Source organism: Ovis aries, chromosome 13, assembly GCF_016772045.2.
Source record: "Ovis aries strain OAR_USU_Benz2616 breed Rambouillet chromosome 13, ARS-UI_Ramb_v3.0, whole genome shotgun sequence".
Classification (NCBI taxonomy): domain Eukaryota; kingdom Metazoa; phylum Chordata; class Mammalia; order Artiodactyla; family Bovidae; genus Ovis; species Ovis aries.
Genome location: NC_056066.1, coordinates 2,754,422 through 2,779,139, shown reverse-complemented (window position 1 = coordinate 2,779,139; position 24,718 = coordinate 2,754,422). Strand labels below are relative to the sequence as shown.

Below are 24,718 nucleotides of genomic sequence, written 5' to 3'. Positions count from 1 at the left end.
TCAAGGGCTTCCTAAAGTTGGATAACTCAGGAGGCTTCCTCAGAATAAAATTCCGACTTTGTGACCTTTCAAGGAGAGTTCTCCAAAGGTGGTTCTCCTACCTTGTGTGTTATGGATGAAGATGTTAGGTAGTTCCATAGCCAAACTTTTCAAAATCATTAACAACTATGCGTTTATGCACTAAACCTATAAGAGGCACATTAAATTTGTGATTTCATGAATCTATTTGCAATTTAACAGTGAGAAAAAGTTTAATTGGCTTAAATAGCATTATAAATAAATACACAGATGCTCTAGGGCAAAAATATAAGGAAGGTGAGCTATGAATCAATTTAAAAATATAGGGGACTTCTCTGGTAGCCCAGTGGTAACAGTCTGGATCCCAGAGTCTGTGCTCTCAATGCAGGGGGCCTGGGTTATAAATATTTTTTTTTTTAGTGTGGGAAACATTGACCCAGTAAAGACAATGCATCTTAAAAGAATTAAATGGCATCATAAAGAGTTCCAGAGCTCAGAGTTTTCAAGGAATTGTTGTTCAGTCGCTAAGTTGTGTCTGACTCTTTGCAACCCCATGAACTGCAGCACACCAGGCTTCCCTGTCCTTCAGTATCTCCCAGAGTTTACTTAAATGCATGCTCATTGACTTGGTAATGCCATTTACCAACTCATCCTCTGTTGCCCGCTTCTCCTGCCCTCAGTCTTTCCTAGCTTTAGGGTCTTTTCTAATGAGTCAGCTCTTTGCATCAGATGGCCAAAATGTTGGAGTTTCAGCTTCAGCATCAGCACCTCGAGTGAATATTCAGGGTTGGTTGCCTTTAGGATTGACTGGTTTAGTCTCCTTGCTGTCCAGGGGAACTCTCAAGAGTCTTCTCCATCACCACAGTTTGAAAGCATCAGTTCTTCGGCTCTCAACCTTCTTCATGGTCCAACTGTCACAGCTGTACATGACTACTGGAAAAACTACATGTTTGAAAGAACGGTGCTCACCAACATGGAGGGACCAGGAAACTGACAGAATCATGCCATGGACCTTCATGAACAGTTTTTTTTTTTTAAACTGGTTTTCAGAAATATGAAGATGAAAATGATAAAGCTCAAAGAAATGACATTCTCAGAAGAAAAACCAGGGAAGGGATGAGCCTATTTCTGAAGAGGCAATTGGTAAATAGGAGAAATCAAAGCCATTCAAATCAAAACTGTTCAAGTCTAATTTTTCCAGCAAGTGGAATGAACTGGATCCAAATTAAAGCCCAGTTTAGATTAGACAAAAGGTATGATCCAACTATATATCCAATTAAATCCCTGACGGGAGGAAAAAAATGAAGTTTTCTGCCCTTCAGTTGCCTGGGCTGTTACTTAACTTTCTAAAAGCAGATATTTTGAACACATTTTATGTTCTTCTTTTCTCTTTTTTAAAAATTTCTTTAAATACAGTTATTCCCCAAAGCCTGAATCTTGAGTCATCATCATTACGAGGCTGCCAGAAAACATAACACAGTTTTGGATTGCCTCAGCAGAAAAATAGCATCAGCTGTTCTCTGACTGGGTTGCTCAGCAAAATGATCTATTTTTCATAGTCAGTTTAGCTTCCCAGAGTCTCTGATTTTGGAGATCTGGTGTGAGGCTTTATTGTTATCTAAGCATAATAGGTGTATCTGGTATATATCCTTCCAATGTTGGTTGAGCTATTTCAAATCCTGAAAGATGATGCTGTGAAAGTGCTGCACTCAATATGCCAGCAAATTTGGAAAACTCAGCAATGGCCATAGGACTGGAAAGAGTCAGTTTCCATTCCAATCCCAAAGAAAGGCAATGCCAAAAAATGCTCAAACTACCGCACAGTTGCACTCATCTCACACACTAGCAAAGTAATGCTCAAAATTCTTCAAGCCAGGCTTCAGCAATACATGAACCGTGAACTTCCAGATGTTCAGGCTGGTTTTAGAAAAGGCAGAGGAACCAGAGATCAAATTGACAACATCCGCTGGATCATCGAAAAAGCAAGAGAGTTCCAGAAAACATCTACTTCTGCTTTATTGACTATGCCAAAGCCTTTGACTGTGTGGATCACAATAAACTGTGGAAGATTCTGAAAGACATGGGAATACCAGACCACCTGACTGCCTCTTGAGAAACCTGTATGCAGGTCAGGAAGCAACAGTTAGAACTGAACATGGAACAACAGACTGGTTCCAAATAGGAAAAGGAGTACATCAAGGCTGTATATGGTCACCCTACTTCTTTAACTTCTATGCAGAGTACATCATGAGAAATGCTGGGCTGGAAGAAGCACAAGCTGGAATCAAGATTGCCAGGAGAAATATCAATAACCTCAGATATGTAGATGACACCACCCTTATGGCAGAAAGTGAAGAGGAGCTAAAAAACCTGTTGATGAAAGTGAGAGAGGAGAGTGAAAAAGTTGGCTTAAAGCTCAACATTCAGAAAACGAAAATCATGGCATCTGGTCCCATCACTTCATGGGAAATAGATGGGGAAACAGTAGAAACAGTGTCAGACTTTATTTTTTTGGGGGGGGGGTTCCAAAATCACTGCAGCTGGTGACTGCAGCCATGAAATTAAAAAACACTTACTCCTTGGAAGGAAAGTTATGACCAACCTAGATGGCATAGTTAAAAGCAGAAACATTACTTTGCCAACAAAGGTCCACCTAGTCAGGCTATGGTTTTTCCTGTGGTCATGTATGGATGTGAGAGTTGGACTGTGAAGAAAGCTGAGCACAGAAGACTCAATCCCTTTGAACTGTGGTGTTGGAGAAGACTCTTGTGAGTCCCTTCGACTGCAAGGACATCCAACCAGTCCATCCTAAAGGAGATCAGTCCTGGGTGTTCATTGGAAGGACAGATGTTGAAGCTGAAACTCCAATACTTTGGCCATCTCATGCGAAGAGTTGACTCACTGGAAAAGACCCTGATGCTGAGAGGGATTGGGGGCAGGAGGAGAAGGGGATGACCGAGGATGAGATGGCTGGATGGAATCACGGACTTCATGGACATCAGTTTGAGTGAACTCCAGGAGTTGGTGATGGACAGGGAGGCCTGGTGTGCTGCAGTTTATGGGGTCTCAAAGAGTTGGACACGCCTGAGCGACTGAACTGAACTGAATGTTGGTTGAGAACTTGGAGGCGATGGTGATGAGCTTTTTCTCCCTAGTCAAGGAACAGATCTTCCTTCTGGGGTCACGTACAAGGTAGAAAGAACAATATAATGAGCACCCATATACCTACCACCCAGCTTAAGAAATAATTTATACCTAAATAGTTGAAGTCCTTTTATGTACTTGTCCCCAAATTGCATTGCCTTCTTTCCCCACAGAAATCATCACTCCTATAAATTTTAACAGCAGCTTTATTGAGATATAGTTAATATTCTATACAATTGAATTATTCAGTTTAATATCGAGTTATGCAATAATCCCATAATCAGTTTTAAAACATTCTCATCACTCCAGAAAGACACCTAGATGTTGTTAGCATTCATTCCCCTTTCCTATCACCCCACCAGACTCTCAGCACTAGGCAACCATCAGTCAACTTTATATCTCTGTGGATTTACCTGTTTTGTGTTGATTCTGTTTGTATGAAGTTTATAATTTGTGGTCCTTTGTAACTGGCTTTTTTTCACTTAGCACAATGTTTATAAGGTTCAGCCATCTATCAGTAAATGACTGAAAAATAATTCATTGTGTGGATATACCACATTTTGTTTATCCACTCATCATTTAGTTGACATGTGTGTTATTTCCACTTATTTTGCGGCCATGAGCAATACTTCTTTTGTGAATACTAGTACAGATTTTGTGTGGATGCATTTTTTTCAATTTCCTTGGGTATATATCGAGGAATGGAATTGCTGGGTCATATGGTTACTCCCATGTTTTACTTTTTGAAGAATTCCCAAACTGTTTTCCAGTGTTGCTACAGCATTTTACATTCCTAATGGAGTTCTAGTTTCTCTATATCCTCATCACCTCTTGTTATGATCCTACTATTTAACTCTAGCCATCCTAGTGTGTACACAGTGGAACCCCATTGTGTTTTTTATTTTCATTTCACTGATGATTAGTGACATGGAGCATCTTTTTTACATGCTTATTGGCAATTTATATATTGTCTTTGGGAAAATGTCCACTCATTTTTAAATTGGATTATTTAGGAACTCTTCCACCTCCATATTTTTTGAGTTCTAAGAGTGCTTTTTATACTCTGTATACTAGATCGATATATCATTATCATATATATGATTTGCAGATATTTTCTTTCATTCTGTGGATTATTTTTTCACATTCTTGATAGTGTCTTTTGCAGAAAGTTTTTTTTATAAAATCAGATTTATCTATTTTTCCTTTGATTGATTGTGTTTCAGGTGTTAGATCTAAGAAATCATTGTCAGATCTGAAGTCATGCAGATTTACTCTGTATTTTTTTCTTCTAGGAATTTTATAGTAGGTGTTTGATCCATTTAAAGTTTTATAGTAGGTCTTTGGTCCTTTTTCTGTTAAATTTTGGATAGGCTGTGAAGTGGTGAGGGTCAAGTTCATTCTTTTGTGTGCCGATATCTACTTGTCCCAACACCTTTTGTTGAAAATATTATTCTTTCCCCACTTGAACTGCCTTGGCACTTTTCTGGATATATACCCAAGAATTGAAATCAGGATCTCAAAGAGATATCTGCTCCCAGTGCTCACTGTAGCATTATTTACAATAGCCAAAACATAGAAACAACCTAAACATCCATCGACAGAGGAATGGATAAAGAAGCTTTAGTCCACCTTGAAAAAGAGGAAATTCTGTCTGTTGTTATAACATAAATAAACTCGGAAGATATTATGCGAAGTAAAATAATCCAGACATAGAAGAGCAAATTCTACCCGATCCCACTTATATCAGAAGTCTAAAGTTGTCAAATTTGAGGTAGAGAGTAGAGTAGGGAGTTACCAGGGGCTAGGAGGAGTGGGGAGAAGGCGATGGCACCCCACTCCAGTACTCTTGCCTGGAGGATCCCATGGATGGAGGAGCCTCGTAAGCTGCAGTCCATGGGGTCACTGAGAGTTGGACACGACTCAGTGACTTCACTTTCACTTTACACTTTCATGCACTGGAGAAGGAAATGGCAACCCACTCCGGTGTTCTTGCCTGGAGACTCCCAGGGACGGGGGAGCCTGGTGGGCTGCCATCTATGGGGTCGCACAGAGTCGGACACGACTGAAGAGACTTAGCAGCAGCAGCAGCAGGAGGAGTGGGGGCTCAGGGTGGTTTTGGTCAAAATTTTGGTCGAGGTTTTGGTCATGGTTTCACCTAAGCAAGATAAGTCCTAGGAATCTACGACGTAGTACATATAGTTAACACTACTGTATTGTATAGTCAAGAATTTTAAGACAGTAGATTTTATGTTAAATGTTATTTGAAAGATACTTTTAGAGATAACAAAGTTATGACATTGTATGTGGTGATGGTTTCATGGGTGTGTGCTTATCTTCAAAATTATCAAGATGTATATATATTAAATACATATAATCTTTTTGCATGTCAATCATGCCTCAATAAAAAAAATTTAAAACATGTCAAAAGATAAATTTTTTAAGATAAAAGAAAAAGAATTCACCATAGATATATTTTTCTCTGGACTCTTATTTATTTTCCATTGATGTATAACCATCCCTCCCTATCTGTGGGGAACTGGTCCCAGGATTCCCCAAGGATACCAAAATCCATGAATGCTCAAGTCCCTTGTACAAATTAGCATCATATTTGCATATAGCAAACATGTCTTCCTGTGTACTTTAAATCCTCTCTAGATTACCTGTAATATTAATAGTGTAAATGCTATGTGAGTAGTTGCCGGTGCATGGCATTTTTTTTTTCAGATTTAAAAAGTTTTTAAATTAATTAATTTATTTTAATTGGAGGCTAATTACTTTACAGTATTGTGGTGGGTTTTGCCATGCTTCGTCATGATTCAGCCACGGGTGTACCTGTGTTCCCCATCCTGAACACCCCTCCCCCTTGCCCCCCCCCACCCCATCCCTCTGGGTTGTCCCAGAGCACCAGCTTTGAGTGCCCTGCTTCATGCATCAAACTTGCACTGGTCATCTATTTTACATATGGTAATATACACGCTTCAATGCTATTCTCTCATATCACCCCACCCTCACCTTCTCCTGCACCACATAGTCCAAAAGTCTGTTCTTTACATCTATGTCTCGTTTGCTACCTAGTGCATGGCAAAGTTTTGGTTTTTAGAACTTTCTGGATTTTTTTTCCCCCAAATATTTTCATCCTCTGTTGGTGGGATCTGCAGATAAGGAGGGCCAACTGCCCATGTCTATCTTCTCTGCCTGATTTGAAAGATTACTGGGAAGTGCTTTCTTAACACGTTGACATGACTAATTCTAGAGATTCAGTAAGTCTGAGAAGGTGCTTAGGAATCCGCATTTTATATAAGCACTTCCAGGTGACACTGGGAGGGGGTTTAAGAAACCACAATTGTGCTTATCAGACTTTAATGAACACGTGATTCACTAAGGCTCTTGTTAAATGCAGATTCTGATCCAGTAAGTCTGGATTGGATCGGAGATTCTGCATATTTACCAAGTTCGCAGGTGGTGAAGAGGCTACGGGTGTACAGACACTGTTCATGGCTGGTGCCCAATAGGTCTCCTGCAACAGCTATACTCCAGGCCTTCCAGATGGGCCTCTGGAGGCATGGTTAGGCTTAGCTGTATATACAACTTTTTTACCCCATATTATTCTTTGCTGCTGCAAAAGTCGCTTCAGTCGTGTCTGACTCTGTGTGACCCCATAGACAGCAGCCCATCAGGCTCCCCTGTCCCTGGGATTCTCCAGGCAAGAACACTGGAGTGGGTTGCCATCTCCTTCTCTATTATTCTTTGCCTTTATTTTAATACAACTGAGATAATGCACTTCTCCAGCTGATATGTGATGCCTTCCATGTCAGATTTTGGGAGTAGTTTTTGAAAAGGCTTCAAGATTTTGTTTCTGGGTTTACAGAAAAAGGCTTGTGCAGTTAGGAATGCGTAATTGAGAATGGGATTTCTTGGCTTCTGAACAACTATTGACTATAATATCCATTTATTTTAATTCTACTTTTTCCCAGAAGGTGTCTATTTGCAGGCTGTTTTTCTTTCACAGTTGATACTTTAATGCACATATAACTGCATCATGTTAGCCTGAAAAATGGGTTTAGATAAATCACAAGTGCTAGAGATAGCACCTTTTTCATCTACTTGATCTGTCTTTATTTCAGAAATGTTCTGTTTTTGAAGCTGATATGTTTTTCTTAGAATTTTCCTTTTTTTTTTTTTTTTAGTGTTTGCCTTTAGTAAGTCATACTAATTGTTTGGACGTGGAATGTCTCCATTTTCACATGAGGACCATTTGTCTCTTTCCCCTCACAGGAAAACTGTTCTTTTTCAAGCACTTTGGAGAAGCTTGTACTTATTAGTCTCAAATATGTGCTCAGGCTTTGCCCTTGCATACTATTTCATGCTGTCTGGGCTCTGAGCTTGGTGTAGTGAGTGGTCATTGATTTCCTGGTAAAGGGGTTTTATAGTTTCAGGCAATTGCAGCTGTAAATTCTGGATATCAATTTCTAGTAAACCCACATTTTAAAAATGAGCTCTTGTGCAGTGTTTGCTTTTTTAACAACAACAATATTCTGACTTAGGAGCCCTTGATGTTTTTGTTTGTCCTTCATCATTTTCTAAATGTTTCATGAGGCTTTGGTGCTCTTCAGCTAACAGTGACTTAGGGTTAGTGGTGATTTTCTGATTTGAAGTCTTTTTGGTGCAATATCTTAGCAGCTCTGTATTTCAATTCAGTTCAGTTGCTCAGTCGTGTCTGACTGTTTACGATCCCATGAATTGCAGCACACCAGGCCTCCCTGTCCATCATCAACTCCCAAAGTTCACTCAAACTCATGTCCATCAAGTCGGTGATGCCTATCAGCCATCTCATCGTCTGTCGTCCCTTTTTCCTCCTGCTCCCAATCCCTCCCAGCATCAGAGTCTTTGCCAATGAGTCAACTCTTCGCATGAGGTGGCCAAAGTACTGGAGTTTCAGCTTCAGCATCAGTCCTTCCAAAGAACACGCAGGACTGATCTCCTTTAGAATGGACTGGTTGGGTCTCCTTGCAGTCCAAGGGACTCTCAAGAGTCTTCTGCAACACCACAGTTCAAAGGGATCAATTCTTCAGCGCTCAGTTTTCTTCACAGTCCAACTCTCACATCCATACATGACCACAGGAAAAACCATAGCCTTGACTAGACGGACCTTTGTTGGCAAGGTAATGTCTCTGATTTTCCAATATGCTATCTAGGTTGGTCATGACTTTCCTTCCAAGGAGTAAGCGTCTTTTAATTTCATGGCTGCAGTCACCATCTGCAGTGATTTTGGAGCCCCCCCCCAAATAAAGTCTGACACTGTTTCCACTGTTTTCCCATCTATTTCCCATGAAGTGATGGGACCAGATGCTATGATCTTCGTTTTCTGAATGTTGAGCTTTAAGCCAACTTTTTCACTCTCCTCTTTCACGTTCATCAAGAGGCTTTTTAGTTCCTCTTCACTTTTTGCCGTAAGGGTGGTGTCATCTGCATATCTGAGGTTATTGATATTTCTCCTGGCAATCTTGATTCCAGCTTGTGTTTCTTCCAGTCCAGCGTTTCTCATGATGTACTCTGCATAGAAGTTAAATAAGCAGGGTGACAATATACAGCCTTGACGTACTCCTTTTCCTATTTGGAACCAGTCTGTTGTTCCATGTCCAGTTCTAACTGCTGTTTCCTGACCTGACTACAGGTTTCTCAAGAGGCAGGTCAGGTGGTCTGGTATTTCCATCTCTTTCAGAATTTTCCAGTTTATTGTGATCCACACAGTCAAAGGCTTTGGCATAGTCAATAAAGCAGAAATAGATGTTTTTCTGGAATTGTCTTGCTTTTTCGATGATCCAGAGGATGTTGTCAATTGGATCTCTGGTTCCTCTGCCTTTTCTAAAACCAGCTTAAACGTCTGGAAGTTCACGGTTCACGTATTGCTGAAGCCTGGCTTGGAGAATTTTGAGCCTTGGCCGGTGGTTGAAGTGGGAATTGGAGCTTCTATTTTCTTTAATTTTACTAAGTAGCATTTTTAATGTATGTGTGTTGCATGTGCACGTTTATGACTTTTTGTGGTCATGCCCTGCAGCATGTGGGATCTTAGTTTCCCTACCAGACCAGGGGTGGAACCCATCCCCTGCATTGGGAACACAGAGACTTAATCATTGGACTACCGGAAAGTCCCTGCACACGTATGTTTAAAATATCAAATGATACAGGAGGGGATAAAATGAAAACTAGCCCCCACTTTCCAGCCCAAACCCTTCTGTTGTTGTTGTTCAGTCACTAAATTGTGTCCAACTCTTGTGACCCCATGGACTGCAGCACACCAAGCTTCCCTGTCCTTTACTATCTCCCAGAGTTTGCTCAAACACCTGTCCATTGAGTCAGTGATGCCATCCAACCATCTCATATTCTGCTGCCCCCTTCTCCTCCTGCCCTCAATCTTTCCCAGCATCAGGGTCTTTTCCAATGAGTTGCCTCTTTACATCAGGTGGTCAAAGTACTGGAGCTTCAGCTTTACCATCAGTCCTTCCAATGAATAGTCAGGGTTGATTTCCTTTAGGATTGACTGGTTTTATCTCCTTGCTGTCCAAGGGACTTTCAAGAGTCTTCTCCAGCACCAGTCACCACTATATTTTAAATGGTATTTTGGGTATTTTGATACTTGTTTCTTGATTTATGCAGAATCTCTTCAGTCCCTACTCTGAACAAATGTGGAATTTCAAGCAGTTATATTCCATGGACAGAGGAGCCTCGCTGGCTGCAGTCCATGGGGTTGCAAAGAGTCGGACTCGACTGAGAGACTAGCATATTATCTCCTAACTTGTGCATCCCCAATTCCCAGTTTCTCCGCTTCTCAAATTTATATGTTTCCTTGATTTTAGAATAGATGCTTGAATCCTATTTCCTTTTCAGGGTTAAGTTTTTCAAAAATTATGTAACTTTTGGAATAGGAAAAAGTGAAATTCGCTCAGTGGTGTCTGACTCTTTGCGACCTCATGGACTGTAGTCCATGGAATGCTCCAGGCCAGAATACTGCAGTGGGTAGCCTTTCCCTCCTCCAGGGCATCTTCCCAACCCAGGGAGCCACAAGGGCAAACCTGCATACAATTCAAAGATCAAAATATAAAAATATCTGCTATTAAGATTCCTTCCCTCCACGTTAAAAAATTATCCCCCTCTCAGCAATAATTTTTGGGATTCCCTTCCAGGTGTCTTAAAGGATGTGAAAGCAGATACGTGTACACCCCAGCCCCTTCTCCCCATTTGATGGTGTACACGTTGAGCCTTGTTTGTGTGCAGGTCCTCTTGGCCTCACTTGTCTTTTCCGGTCACCGCATCCCACCAGCTTCTTATGGCCTCCAACCACCATCTCACAAATGCAGCCTGGCTTCCTCTCAAACTATGTTCAAGTCTCATTTGTGTTCAAAGCAAGGGATTCTGTGAGATCCTACTTACTGCACACAAGTGAACACCATGATACAGGGGAAATTAATGCCCCATGGGGCTAATCTTTGACCGATAAGAAATATGAGCCAGCTAAATTCTTCCCCCAGACAAACTGTCCTAGAAGCATCGTGGCTGCTCAGAGGATGGTCCCACAAGGTCAGGAGATATCCAGCACCCTTAGTGGATGCTGGCACCATAAAGCGGTGCCAAGTGGCTCTCGTTGCTTTTCTGCTTGAATTCTTACATCACTCACCTTTGCTTCCTGAGATTGTGCTCCTCAGTGAAGCCGCAGCACAGAAACCTTGACCTAGCACACTCCTCCTCTGTAGTATTTTGGTGGCCTTCAGCTCCTGCTACTTTTATAGGTGGCATTAATTAGCTTATCTTAAGCTATTCAGAATTGAAATACTTTAAATCATACTGGCCTTTTATACCACCAGTCTGAATTAATAACATTTTAATATTCTCAAATGTTGAAATACAAAGCTTGCCCATATCACATTTAATTAAAAATAATCTGAAATCATCGTGGGAATGAAGACAAGAAATGTTATTTTTTTCTAGCTGGCTGGCAGACAAAGTTTACCTGGTTATGTTTCTCTTCATTTCAATCGCTCAGTCATGTCCGACTCTTTGCGACCCATGAATTGCAGCACGCCAGGCCTCTGCCCATCACCGTCTCCCGGAGTTCACTCAGACTCATGTCCATTGAGTCAGTGATGCCATCCAGCCATCTCATCCTCTGTCATCCCCTTCTCCTCCTGCCCCCAATCCTTCCCAGCAACAGTTTCTTTTCCAATGAGTCAACTCTTCGCATGAGGTGGCCAAAGTACTGGAGTTTCAGCTTTAGCATCATTCCTTCCAAGGAATACCCAGGGCTGATCTCCTTTAGAATGGACTGGTTGCCTCTCCTTGCAGTCCAAGGGACTCTCAAGGAGTTTCTGTTACACATATACATACCTGCAAAAGATTGATCTTCTGTTTTTAGGCAGCTGAGTTTCAGAGAGAATTTTTAAGTGATTAAGAAACTTTTAAAATCTTTGTCAGAGAAAGATAAATAGCATGTGATATCGCCTATATGTGGAATCTTAAAAATGGTACAAATAAACTTATTTACAAATCAGAAATAGAGTCACAGATATAGAAAGGAAACTTATGATTACCATGGGAGGTGGGGGAGGAGGGAGGGATAAATTGGGAGATTGGGATTGGCATATACACGCTGCTATATATACAGTAGATAACTAGTAAAGACTTACTGTACAGCACAGGGAACTCGATACTCTGTAATGACCTATAAGAGAAAAGAATCTAAAAAAGAATGGAATATTTATGTATGTATAATTTATTAACTTTGCTGTAAGCCTGAAACTAACATAATGTTGTAAGTCAACTATTCTCCAATTAAAATTAAAAAAAAAAAAAACTTTCTCTAAAGTTTTGCTACTTAGAACAGGATGGGAAAACCTTCGTTTAAAACACAAAAGGGCATGGTTGTGAGGCATGTAGGATGTACTAGCTCATTATTTTTTTCACATCATTTGAATTGAAATTGACATTAGCATATACACTTGACTGAGTTTGAAAATCTGAGACGTTTCACGGACAAGGAGAGAACAAGGAATTAGCTGGTGTGCTGTATTGTCCCACATAGTGAGTCAGTGTTTCTAGCTAGTGTCCTTTTTCTCCTTGTAGGTGACCACGGAGGAAAGAGTGACCCACTAAGTTATTCTCAGCCGTGACCTGAAGGCCTTCTTGAGAAAGTTTATATATAAGGTCTTTATGATTTATTTTCACGTAGAGTCAATAGTAATGTTGAAACCTCTGCCCATATACTTTTACTCTACTAATTCCATATCTTACAGGAAAAAATAAGTTTACAAGAGGAAACCCGATGATTAGATATCACCCGTTACCTAACTGTACCACTGCTAGAAGACTTTTCACACTCTCCAGTCTTTGAATTTTCAGAATTAATCTTATATTCATTTCTTTCACTCTTTAGTGTCTGAAATGCCTTTTGCTTCTGGGTCTCTGGGTACATTTTTCAAATTGTTATGCCATAGACACAAAGTTCAAGTAGATTTTAAATGATAGGATAAGCAGTTGTGAATTTATATGCATATATATATATAATATTTTTATATATATTTAAATTTATAGAAATATATTTAAATATTTATAAATATATTTATATATTTTAATATATTTTAAATATATATTTTAAATATATTAATATTTAATTATATTTATATTATATAATATTTATATTTAACTATATTTATAAATACATTAATATTTATATATTTATATTTAATATTATATAAATATCTATTTATATAACACATTTATATGATTTAAATTATATATATTATATTTATGTTATTTATTTATATTTATATAAAAATATATTTAAATATATTCATAAATATATTAATATATATTTTTCGTAGTCATGTATTACACTCAAAGTTGAAAAAACAAAAATGACCTTTAACTTTATGCTAAATGAGAAACTCAAATCCTTCGGTTGGAAACCAGGCTATTTTAGACATGTGAATAACAGAAACAGTGAGTTTATCTCTAGGGAAATGACATTTGGAACCCTCAGAGCATCCTGAATCTCAAAGATAGAGAAGATTAGGTAAAGATTCTTGTTCTAGCCTTTAGCTAATGCCATACAACCATGGCTTTGAAATCCTAGAATACTGGAGAAGAAAGTTCTGTTTTATTAAGATGTATCCTTATAGATGTTGTCTCCTTAGGAATTCTACCTTTGAACCCTTTTTTAAAGATTTGTGGCGATGAAGTCTATACTCTTTCACTGGTCAATTATTCACATATTTCTTTATGAATGTCATGCTAGTCACTTTCCTAGACTCTCTTCTCTTCATAGACGTCTCCCTTTTAGCCCAGATAGTCCCAAAACATTCATATTTGACCTCAGGAAGGCACATTATCATTACATTTGTTTTATAGATTATAAATCTCTTTCTTAAAGTGTGTTCTCCAGGACTTAGTAGAAGACCCATGCAAATCTTCCCAGGATAGAACTGAATGGGAACATCACTTCCCATCACTGAATGGGAAGAACAGGAGACCCATTCTTATTATTAGTGATAGGGCGATAGAATACTCTGAATTTATTGCATGTTCCAATTAAAACTCCTCTCATCGTCCATCCTACATTATTGTGAGGTGCCCCCACACTGTTCTCAGCTCATCTCAGGGAACATAAGCGCAATAAAAGATGTGCAGGCAAAACATAGAACAAGCATGAAAGCCGCTATCAAAGAAAACGCACATGCGCAGCAGTGGAGAAAGGTGTGGAGCAGCCACAGTGCTGCGGGGATTCTTTCCCTGTGGACCTGTGAATGGAGGCGAAGTGTTTAGACGGCCATTGTGTAATACGTATCACAATTTAAAACATAGAAACTTTTCCTTCAAGAACAATGCTTTCTAATTGGAGTATAACTGCTTCAGTATGTTGTGTTAGTTTCTGCTGTACAACAATGTGTGTATAACACCTTTTTAAATGGGGCAAAGCTGTCTATAATGTCTTTTGCTGCTTATCCAGATTTTATTGCTTGGTTTGTCAGTATAATCACTCTTGCAGATACGCGTTTTCCCCACCCCCATCCCGCCTTTGTATTTACAAGGCAAAACATGCTCTGCCAGTTTAGTGGTTCTCAGACTTTCCAGTGTATCAGAATCACCTGGAGGCCAAGTGAGACTGGACTGATGGGCCTTACCCCAGGCACTGTGAGATAAGTAACTCTAGGATTGTTGTTGTTTAGTCACTTAGTCATGTCTGACTCTTTGTGACCCCAAGGGCTCAAGCACGCCAGGTCCCCCTGTCCTTCACTGTCTCCCAGAGCTTGCTCAGACTCATGCCCTTCAAGTTGGTGATGCCATCCAACCATCTCATCCTCTGTCGTCCCCTTCTACTCCTGCTATCAATCTTTCCCAGCATCAGGGTCTTTTCTGTTGAGTCAGTTGTTTGGATCAGGTGGCCAAAGTATTGGAGCTTCAGCTTCAGCATCAGTCCTTTCAATGAATATTCAGGACTGATTTCCTTTGGGATTGACTGGTTTGATCTTGCAATCCAAAGGACTATCACGTCTTCTCCAACACCACAGCTCAAAAGCATCAATTCTTCTGCACTCAACCTTCTTTATGGTCCAATTCTCACATCCATACATGACTACTGAAAAAACTATAGTTTTGACTAGATGAACCTTTATCTAGGGTGGAACCTGCTCATTTGCATTTTAATAAGTTATCTGGTGAGGTTGATGGTACTGGTCTGGGTAGCACACTTTGAGAAACACTGCCCTGGATGAACCCAGCTCTTCATGAATGTTACTTGAGAGAATCACAGCTGGCAGGTTGGTGTCACTACAAATTTATGAACCCCAACATTTTTTTAAAATTGAAGTATAGTTGGTTTACAGTGTAGTCTTAGTTTCAGGTGAACAGCAAAGTGATTCAGATATATATATATAAAATTCTAAAGATTCTTCCAAATTATAGGTTATTGTAAGGTATTGAATGGCTGGATGGCATCCCTGACTCGATGGATGTGAGTCTGAGTGAACTCCAGGAGTTGGTGATGGACAGGGAGGCCTGGCGTGCTGCGATTCATGGGGTAGCAAAGAGTTGGACACGACTGAGCGACTGAACTGAAACTGAACTGTGCTACACATAGGTCCTGTTGTTTATCCATTTTACACATAATAGTGCATGTGTTAATCCCTAACTCCTAAATTATCTGTGCTGAAACCATGCAACTCAGACTGGGACTCAATCTATGGGCTGGGGCTCATACCAAGCCAGAACCCACTGTCTTTTAATTGACATCACACACCTGGTCTCAGGACTTAACGAAGCTCGGACATAATCTCATCGCAGAAAGAATTCAGTGAGAGACAAGGTGATAGGTAAGAAGTGAATTTATTTAGACAGAAGCACAGTCCACAGAATCTATCTCAGAAGGCTAGAAGCTCTGGAATATGGCATGGTTTGTTTTTATGGGCTGGGTAGTTTCATAGGCTACTGAATAGGAAGATTATTCTAACTATTTCAGGGAAGGGGCAAGGATTTCCAGGATTGAGCCACTGCCCACTTTTTGGCCTTTCATGGTTGGTCTGGGCTTCCTTGGTGGCTCTCCTGCCTGCAGTGCCAGAGACCCAGGTTCGATCCCTGGGTTGGGAAGATCCCCTGAAGAAGGGAATGGCTGCCCATTCCAGTATTCTTGCCTGGAGAATTTCATGGACAGAGGAGCCCGGCAGGCTATAGTCCAGGCTATGGGGTCGCAAAGAGCTGGACAGAAGTGAGCAACTAACAGTTTTGCTTTCAGAACTATCATGGCATTGGTGGGTGTGTTATTTAGCATGCTAGTGTGTAATGAGGCTAAAGGTTCACTGGAAATCAAATCTTCCACTATCTTGGACAGAGTTGATCCTAACCAGTTTTCATCATGTCCTATGGTTGTGAGAATTGGACTGTGAAGAAAGCTGAGTGCCGAATAATTGATGCTTTTAAACTGTGGTGTTGGAGAAGACTCTTGAGAGTCCCTTGGACTGCAGGGAGATCCAACCAGTCCATTCTAAAGGAGATCAGCCCTGGGACTTCTTTGGAGGGAATGATGCTGAAGCTGAAACTCCAGTACTTTGGCCACCTATGCGAAGAGTTGACTCATTGGAAAAGACTCTGATGTTGGGAGGGATTGGGGGCAGGAGGAAAAGGGGATGACAGGATGAGATGGCTGGATGGCATCACCAACTTGATAGACGTGAGTTTGAGTGAATTCCTGGAGTTGGTGGTGGACAGGGAGGCCTGGTGTGCTGTGATTCATGGAGTCACGAAGAGTCAGACACGACTAAGCAACTGAACTGAACTGAATTGATGGCTATGTCATTCCTTTAAAGGATGTGCTTTATCCTCTCCCTTCCTGTTTCACTCCCCCGCCCCCACCTTTTCCTTTGGTAACCATAAGTGTGTTTTCTATGTGAGTATATTTCTATTTGTAAATTCATTTATATCATTTTTCTATAAGTGATATCATGAATTTTGTCTTTGTTTGACTTCTTTTAGTATGATAATCTCTACGTCCATCCATGTTCCTGCAAATGGCATTATTTTGTTGATTTTTATGGTTGAGTAGTAATCCATTCTTTATATACACCACATCTTCTTTCTTTATTCATCTGTAAATGGGCACTTAGGTTGTTTCCATGTTTTGGTCATTGTAAATAGTGCTGCTGCGAACATTAGAGTGCATGTATCTTTTGAAATTTTCTCTGTATGCCAAGTAAAACACTACTAGGCAATTCTACCAAGCTTCTCTTTCCATTGTCTGCAAATAATTTGACTTCAGCTATTCCCCTTCAAACTTATCTCTTCTTCTCAGAGGCACACAAGTGCAAACACTTCAAGCTGATAACTTGTCTTATGCTTTCTTGAGAGGAGAGGAAACACCACTGGGAAGATTCCTGACATTTTATCACAAATCCCCAAACCAGCTGGTGTCTGAGTACTGTTTCTCTTTCATCGTTCCTATTTCTTGAAGAGAATAAAAAACAAACTGTACCTTGAATCCCATTCTTCCTAACCTCCAAATTGATTTGTTTGCTTGGTTATTCCCTCTCACTTTACTAGATCATTCCTGTTAATATGCAAAACTCCACTAGGATTGTCATTATAGTAACAAACATGAATTGTTGTGACCCTAGGACTTCTATAGTTACTCTACTTTTCTTATTTTGCAGACTTTTAAAATGAAACTTCTCTAAAGAGTTGTCTGGGTTATACCTCCTTCTATTTTCCAATAACTGGTTAACACATTCCCACCTGGTTTTGCCTCTCAAATGCCCCTGATGTGGATTTCCCCATCTGCTCCCGATCTCTCAGTTGTTAATCCTCTTCATGTAATATTTGCCTCAGTTTTCTCCACCACTGACCTGTGTACTGGAATAACCTCTCAACCATCTCTACAGCTTGTGTTCTTCTCTTCACTCAACCTCCTTTTCCTATGTTGTCTTAGTGAAATGGAGCAGGATCCGGGGGTGGGGGATGCAGTGGGAAGCCCTTCTGGGTACAGATCCTTTCCTTGATCCCTGTTCCTTGTTTATAGGAAATTTCCAAGTGGCTCAGTGGTAAAGAATCCACCTGGCAATGTAGGAGACACAGGAGACATGGGATCACAGGTTTGATCCCTCAGTCGGGAAGATCCTCTGGAGAAGGAAGTGGCAACTCACTCCATTATTCTTGCCTGGGGAATCCCGTGGACAGAGGAGCCTGGCAGTGTACAGTCCATGGAATCACAAAGAGTTGGACACGACTTAGCAACCAAGCAACAACAGCCTCCTAGACCTTCCCTGAGTTCCAAAGGGCAGATTCAAACATTTGCTAATCAGGAAAGAGAGGGGATGCAGAAACAAAAGGGGGAGCATGTGGAATCTGAAAAATTTATAACGCGAACTTATTTACAAAACAGAAATAGACTCATAGACATAGGAAACAAACTTATAGCTAGCAAGGAGGATGGCTTTGGGGGAGATAACTTAGGAATTTGGGATTAACATACACACACTAGGGCAGAAAGTAAAGAGGAACTAAAGAGCCTCTTGATGAAAGTGAAAGAAGAGAGTGAAAAAGTTGGCTGAAAGCTCTCTGCAAGGAGATCCAACCAGTCCATCCTAAAGGAGATCAGTTCCGGGTGTTCATTGGAAGGACTGATGTTGAAACTGAAACTCCAATACTTTGGCCAACTGATATGAAGAGCTGATTCTTTTGAAAAGACCCTGATGCTGGGTAAGATGAAGGCAGGAGGAGAAGGGGACGACAGAGAATGAGATGGTTGGATGGCATCACCAACTCAATGGAGATGAGTTTGGGTGGGCTCCAGGAGTTGTTATTGGACAGGGAGGCCTAGCATGCTGCGGTTCATGGGGTCGCAAAGAGCCGGACACGATTGAGTCTGAACTACTGCATATAAAATAGATCAATAAGGACCTACTGTATAGCAGACGGAACTATACTCAATATCTTGTATTAAACTATAAAGGAGAAGAGTCTAAAAATGAATTATATATGTAATATAATTGCTTCAGCTTCAGCATCAGTCCTTCCAGTGAATAATCATGATTGATTTTCTGGTTTGAACTCCTTGAAGTCCAAGGGACTCTCAAGAGTCTTCTCCAACACCACAGTTCAAAAGCATCAATTCTTCAGCACTCGGCTTTCTTCACAGTCCAACTGTCCCATCCATACATGACCACTGGAAAATCCATAGCCTTGACTGGACGGACCTGTGTTGGCAAAGTAATGTCTCTGCTTTTGAATATGCTGTCTAGGTTGGTCATAACTTTTCTTCCAAGGAGTAAGAGTCTTTTAATTTCATGGCTGCAGTCACCATCTGCAGTGATTTTGGAGCCCCAAAAAATAAAGTCTGACACTGTCTCCACTGTTTCCCCATCTAGTTCCCGTGAAGTGATGGGACCAGATGCCATGATCTTCGTTAGAGGGATCTTTAAAAAATGCAAGTCAGATCATGTCACTCCCTTACTTATCACTTTTTTGTAGTTTCCTACTATATTTGGAATAAAGCTTAAAATGTTCATCTAGAATCCTACAAGATTCATGCATTTCTTACCCTTCAACCTGGTCCTGGTTAATGTTCTTTGTACATTCATTTTTGTTCAGTTTCCTGAAAACAAGATCTCTCACTGGCACCTTTGCCTTAGCTGTCCCCTCTGCTTAGACATTCCCCAAATCTTTGCAACCTGCCTATTTTTCATCCTTTAGGTGCCAGCTTGAAATTGTGCGCCTCAGACTGGGATTTGAACCAATGTTCTTTTAATTGCAATCACTCACCTGGTGTCTGGACTTACTGAGGCTCAGATTCTTTGTGTCTCAGCATAGAAGGAATTCATCCAGAGGCAAAGTGATAGGCAAGAAGTAGTTTTATTTTAAGGTGCTTGCGAGAGATGCAAGTAGGCAAGTGAAGGGGCTCAGCCCCAAGGATTAAGTGGACTACATTTTATAATCAAAGGAAAGTTAGGGAGGGGGGAAAGACCTCCCTCTTCAAGTAGATGTGAGATTTATATCACTAGCTCCTCCTTTGTATTGGGCAGGAGAGTATCTGACTCTCTGAGGTCAAACTAGGATTATCATAGCACTTATTCAAATCAATAGAAGGATGGTGACATTCTTCTTTCACTTAATGGCCTGGGGCATATCTCATTATTTTATTTATAGCTTTATAGTTAAGCAAGCCTGCTTTGTTCCATGGCATTCCTATAGTTTTCTTGAGTGATTGTTAATTTACAGTGGTCGCCCCAAGTTTCCGAGGTTCCCCACTCTATAGTCCCCTGCTGGGACTTTCACAACCCCCTGTGTCCTTCTCCAACTATCTTCCTCTGTCCGTATGAAAGTGATTACTTATGTCCTCAGAGAGACCTTCCTGTCCATTTGATGTAAGTCACTTCCTTCTCGTCCTTCTCCCTCATAGTACAAATTAACATTTGAAAGGGTATGTTCATTTTTGTTTTCTTGTTATAATCTCCTCTATTAGTTCATGAACTACCTGAGGCTAGAGATCTTACCTGCGGTGTTAACATCACAGTCCCTAGAATCTAGCTCATTGTATGACACATGGGTGCTCAAAAATTATTTGATGAGAGACTGATTTTTTTTTTTTTGAGCATTGCTTTTAGCAGCAAAAAAGCTGGCCACAATGTAAAAGTCAATTAATTTAATGATTAAGTACAGGACAATCCACATGAATCCTTTGTAAAGAGAAAAGTAAAATTATACATGCTGATATGGGCAACATATTTAATAAATAGTTAAATGGTAAAAGTCATTGCTAAACCTGAATCTAGTTCCAATTTTTTTTTTTTAATGCATCTTCACATTTATAGTCTCTCTTTCTCTCTATGTCAACTTCCAGGATTTCTACAGATTTCTTCCAAGGAATGGCAATATGGAGGGAAAATAATTTCTTACCTCATCCCTTTCTGAACTATTAGATTTTAAAATTTTTATAGTTTGCAAATTATCCTTTTATAACATCTTAGTTTGAAAACAAAGACATTTTGAGGTGGATTACAAAATAATATGTACACTATATTCATTGCCTACAAATATTTGTCATCCACGTACCAGCTGCTGCTAGAGGCTTCATATACAGCAGGATCCATCTGTTCCCCATAACTGAATATCTAGGAAAAAAAAAAAAAAACCAGTAAATATTACTAGGGTTTTCCTCAGAGAGAGAGTGGTAGGATGATGGTTGGATTTCATCATGCTTTCTTATTTCCAACCTTCTATGGTAAATATGATCAGTGTTGTAATTAATTTATTCTAAAAGACATTTAAATACTTCTATGGCAAAAGTATTCATTAATTGTTTTAGAACCCTTTACTTGGCAAGGGGCATTCTTTTCGCTTAAAGTCATTAATTGTGAATACCTTTGGTATAGAGGCAGTTATACAAATGTGTAGTACTTACAACTTTATAACTATGCAACAGTTCCCTGTAGGAACTCAAAACTCAATCTTGCTTTTCTTTGCCCAGAGACTGAACTTCTTTAACACGGCTTTAGTGACATGCTCATCTTGGAAAATGAGTGTCCAATGAGATTCAAGGTCTCTTGTTAGTTAGTTAATATTTGTAACACATCTGAGGGTATTTATGGAAACTGTAGGTAGTTAGAATAGGGAAAAGGAGTCCAAACTGGCAGTGGCTAAAAGGCAAAGAAAGGGAAAAGCCTGCAAAAAGGGAACAAAGGAAAAGTTCATGTGCCAGAGTGAGAACATTAGGTGAAACAAACATGCTTCCTTCCTGGCTAACCCTAATTTACACAGGGCAGTCTCAGAGGAGAGGAGACAAAACACATAAAAAGAGGGAGCCAAGACTGGTTGAGGCCTCTCCTTTGAGGTTGGCCTGCCCTCACACCTTGAGGGTGTGCTATCCTTTGTTTACTGAATAAAATTCTGAGCTGTAACTCAGTTGTAACACTGGTCCACCATTTAAAACCCTTGTTGCAGTGACACAGAAGCGAGGAAATTACACACTCTCCTAACAGAAACCATTTTGAATCCAAAATGGCAAAACTCTTGAGGTGATAGAAGCTGAGTTTTCACTGAAGTGTGTCTGAAACCATGTAACTCAGATTGGGACTTGAATCCTGCCAAAATCTAGATTGGTACTCATGGTCTTCCAACTGAGATCACACACCTAGTTTCAGGACTTAATGAAACCCAGATTCTTGATGTCTCATAGCAAAAAGAATTCAGTGAGAGACAAAGTGATGGGTGAGAAGTGGATTTATTTAGAGAGAAACTCACTGCACAGACAGGGCCATCTCAGAAGGCAGGAGCAGCCCAGGGAGCATACTCCACAGACAAGAGTGTGGGCCGCCACAGAAGGGAAGTGTGGCCATGAATTGTGCTGTGGTTAGCTTTTACGAGCTGTGTAATTTCATAGGATAATGAGTGGGAGGAGTATTCCAACTCTTTTCTGGGGAAGGAGCAGAGATTTCCACAACTTGGGCCCCTGTGCACGTTTTGGTCCTTAATGGTTGGCCTTAGAGCTCTCATGGTGCTGGTGGGTGTGCCAATTAGCTTGCTGGTATGTTACAGTGAGCATGTACTGAGGCTCAAGGTCTAGTCATCTTGGACCTGTTTGGTTCTAATCAGTTGTGTCCTCAGGCTATGTCATTCTTTTAAAATTTGTGCCCTGCCCTCTTCCTTCCTATTTCATGTCCGTTGGGCCTCTGGGAGACAGAAGGAATGTCATAGTCTTGTGAGGAAAGAAGGTTAAAATGTGCAGTAGGAAATGGAAACCCCAAAAGAGTGGGAAGGAGAAGAAAAGCCATCCAGGGAATCTCATATACTGAAGTTGTGATTCTTCTTTTACTGAGAGTGTGAAAGTTGGAAGAGAAAACAAAGACAACTGTCAGATTTGGGAGCTGTTCAACTAGAGAAAGAAGAGCAGACAAAACCCAAAGTTAACAGCAAGAAAGAAATCACTAAGATCAGGGCAGAAATAAATGGAATAGAAACTAAGAAAACAATAGAATACATCAATGAAGCTAAAAACTGTTTCTTTGAGAAGTTAAAATTGATAAAACTCTAGGGAGTGAGACTCATCAAGAAAAAAAGGGAGAGGACCCAAATCAATAAAATTAGAAATGGAAAAATTAGAAATTACAGTGGACACCACAGAAATACAAAGAACCATAAGAGATCTGGGAGCTGTTGCTTTAAGGAAAGACAAAGTGTTGAATTTCTGCAAATGTATTTGTGACCAACTTTCCAAAATCATCGAGAAGCACATTATATCCATGGTGGTTTTGTTTTTTTTTTTTTTTTTCTCAAGTTCCTTGCATTTCTCATTTTCAGTGAACTTTTTGTGCACTTGACTTTAACCACACTCTCCCAAGGTCACTCTATGGGTCCTGTCCTAAGCAGAAACACCACCACTTTCAGCACCCCAGTTGCATACATCCATACAACCAAACCTCCTGCATCCCCTGTATTGGAAAGCAGATTCTTAACCACTGGACCACCAGGGAAGTCCTTCCCCAGTGCATTTTCAAGGCACTCTGGTGATACAATAGAACAAGCTTGATTTAGTCTCTTTCTCTAAGCAAGCTTCATAGATGCTCAGTTACCTGCCTGTTAGCTTTCTACCAGGATACTTGATTGATTGATTGTGTCATACCCTGCTTGATTCCTAGAAGCATTTCAGGTGCCATCTTCCACTTGATCTGAGGTTAATAATATCTCTTGGAATTTAGAATCTCTCACCTAGTCTTGCTTTCTGAAAATATTTCATTGCTGGGATTCCTAATAGAACATGTAGTAAAATATAAATGAGTTGTCAGTCATCTCTGAAATGGTAATATATTCTCCAGCTTTCTATTCAGATATGTTTCTCTGGGCTTGTTTCTTTTAGGTCTGTTACTAGATATTCTCAGAAGAATTGCCTCCACTTATGCTTCCTGAAAATTAAATTGGAGATTTGTTCAGAGATGTGTCTGCCATAAATTACCATTCCACTTAAAAAATGCCTGGCAATTCTTGGAAACATCTTCAGGTAAAAATTACTCCCTGCACTGAACATGGGCTAATGAGTACAATTCCTGCAATATAGTTCATACCCCCAGCACTGCTGAAAATCACTTGGTCCATGGCTTGGTTATAGGACTGTTGTGACTTCTTGACACAAGATATTGTTTGTTCACCATAATTACCAAGCTGCTTCTCCCCTATAGACATGGTGTGTTGAATTCTATGACTTCTGTGTTACTTGGGATGGATCCTTTAAATACTCAACACATCCTCACTTATTTTCCCTGCCAGTGTAAAGCTGTCAGAAATATTTTTTTCAAAAGTCATTCATTTATTTGTCTAATAAACAAGTATAACAGGTACAGTGTACAATGGGATAATCCAAAATGGTTATCAAGCCCATTCCTGTCACCTGGGGTGCTTCTAGTCTAGCAAGGGAGATGGGCTGATGAATGAATAAGGGTGAACTGGAGAAGACTCTTGAGAGTTCCTTGGACTACATGGAGATCAAACCAGTCAATCTTAACAGAAATCAACCCTGAATATTCATTGGAAGGCCTGATGCTGAAGCTGAAGCTCCAGCACTTTGGCCACTTGGTGTGAAGAGCTGACCCACTGGAAACAGCCACAACAAAAAATAATACAGTAGAGGTCCTGAATTAGAACAGACTCCAGGACATCCCTCCAGAATGTTCTTGGCTTTCTTCACTGTGAGGGAGGTGCATTCAGAAGCTTCATAAAGAGGGTTTCACTTGGATCAAGACAAAACCTTCCAAAGACCGGGGCGAGTCAGGACGGAGGGGTCTCCAAGAAAACTGCTTTAATGAGGCCCACAGCTCACCCTCCAAATGCCTTTTTAAAGAATTTGTCTTTGCTTTATCACCAGCCCACAGGCTTTAGATAGAAAGATGGTTTATGCAAAGTGATTATAAGTCTTTGGTTTAGCACCAGCATCTTGTTTGATGCTGTACTTTTTCAAATACTTTTTTAGAAGGATCGGTGGGTGGTTTATGCCTGCTCAGACTACTCCCTGAATGTGTTGCTGCTCTCA

General features: G+C 40.3%; 1 protein-coding gene across 2 annotated transcripts in view; it reads left to right on the top strand.

Annotated features, from left to right (window-relative positions):
* Window positions 1-24,718, top strand: part of PAK5 (p21 (RAC1) activated kinase 5) — a 423,702-nt gene that overhangs the window by 35,511 nt on the left and 363,473 nt on the right. The window contains exon 2 of one of the 2 annotated variants that reach the window (XM_012188115.5): window positions 23,552-23,692. The exons of the other annotated variant lie outside the window; for it this stretch is intronic. The gene's annotated coding sequence lies outside the window, so the exon portion shown is untranslated. The remainder of the gene's footprint in view (window positions 1-23,551; window positions 23,693-24,718) is intronic. 2 annotated transcript variants of the gene reach the window in all.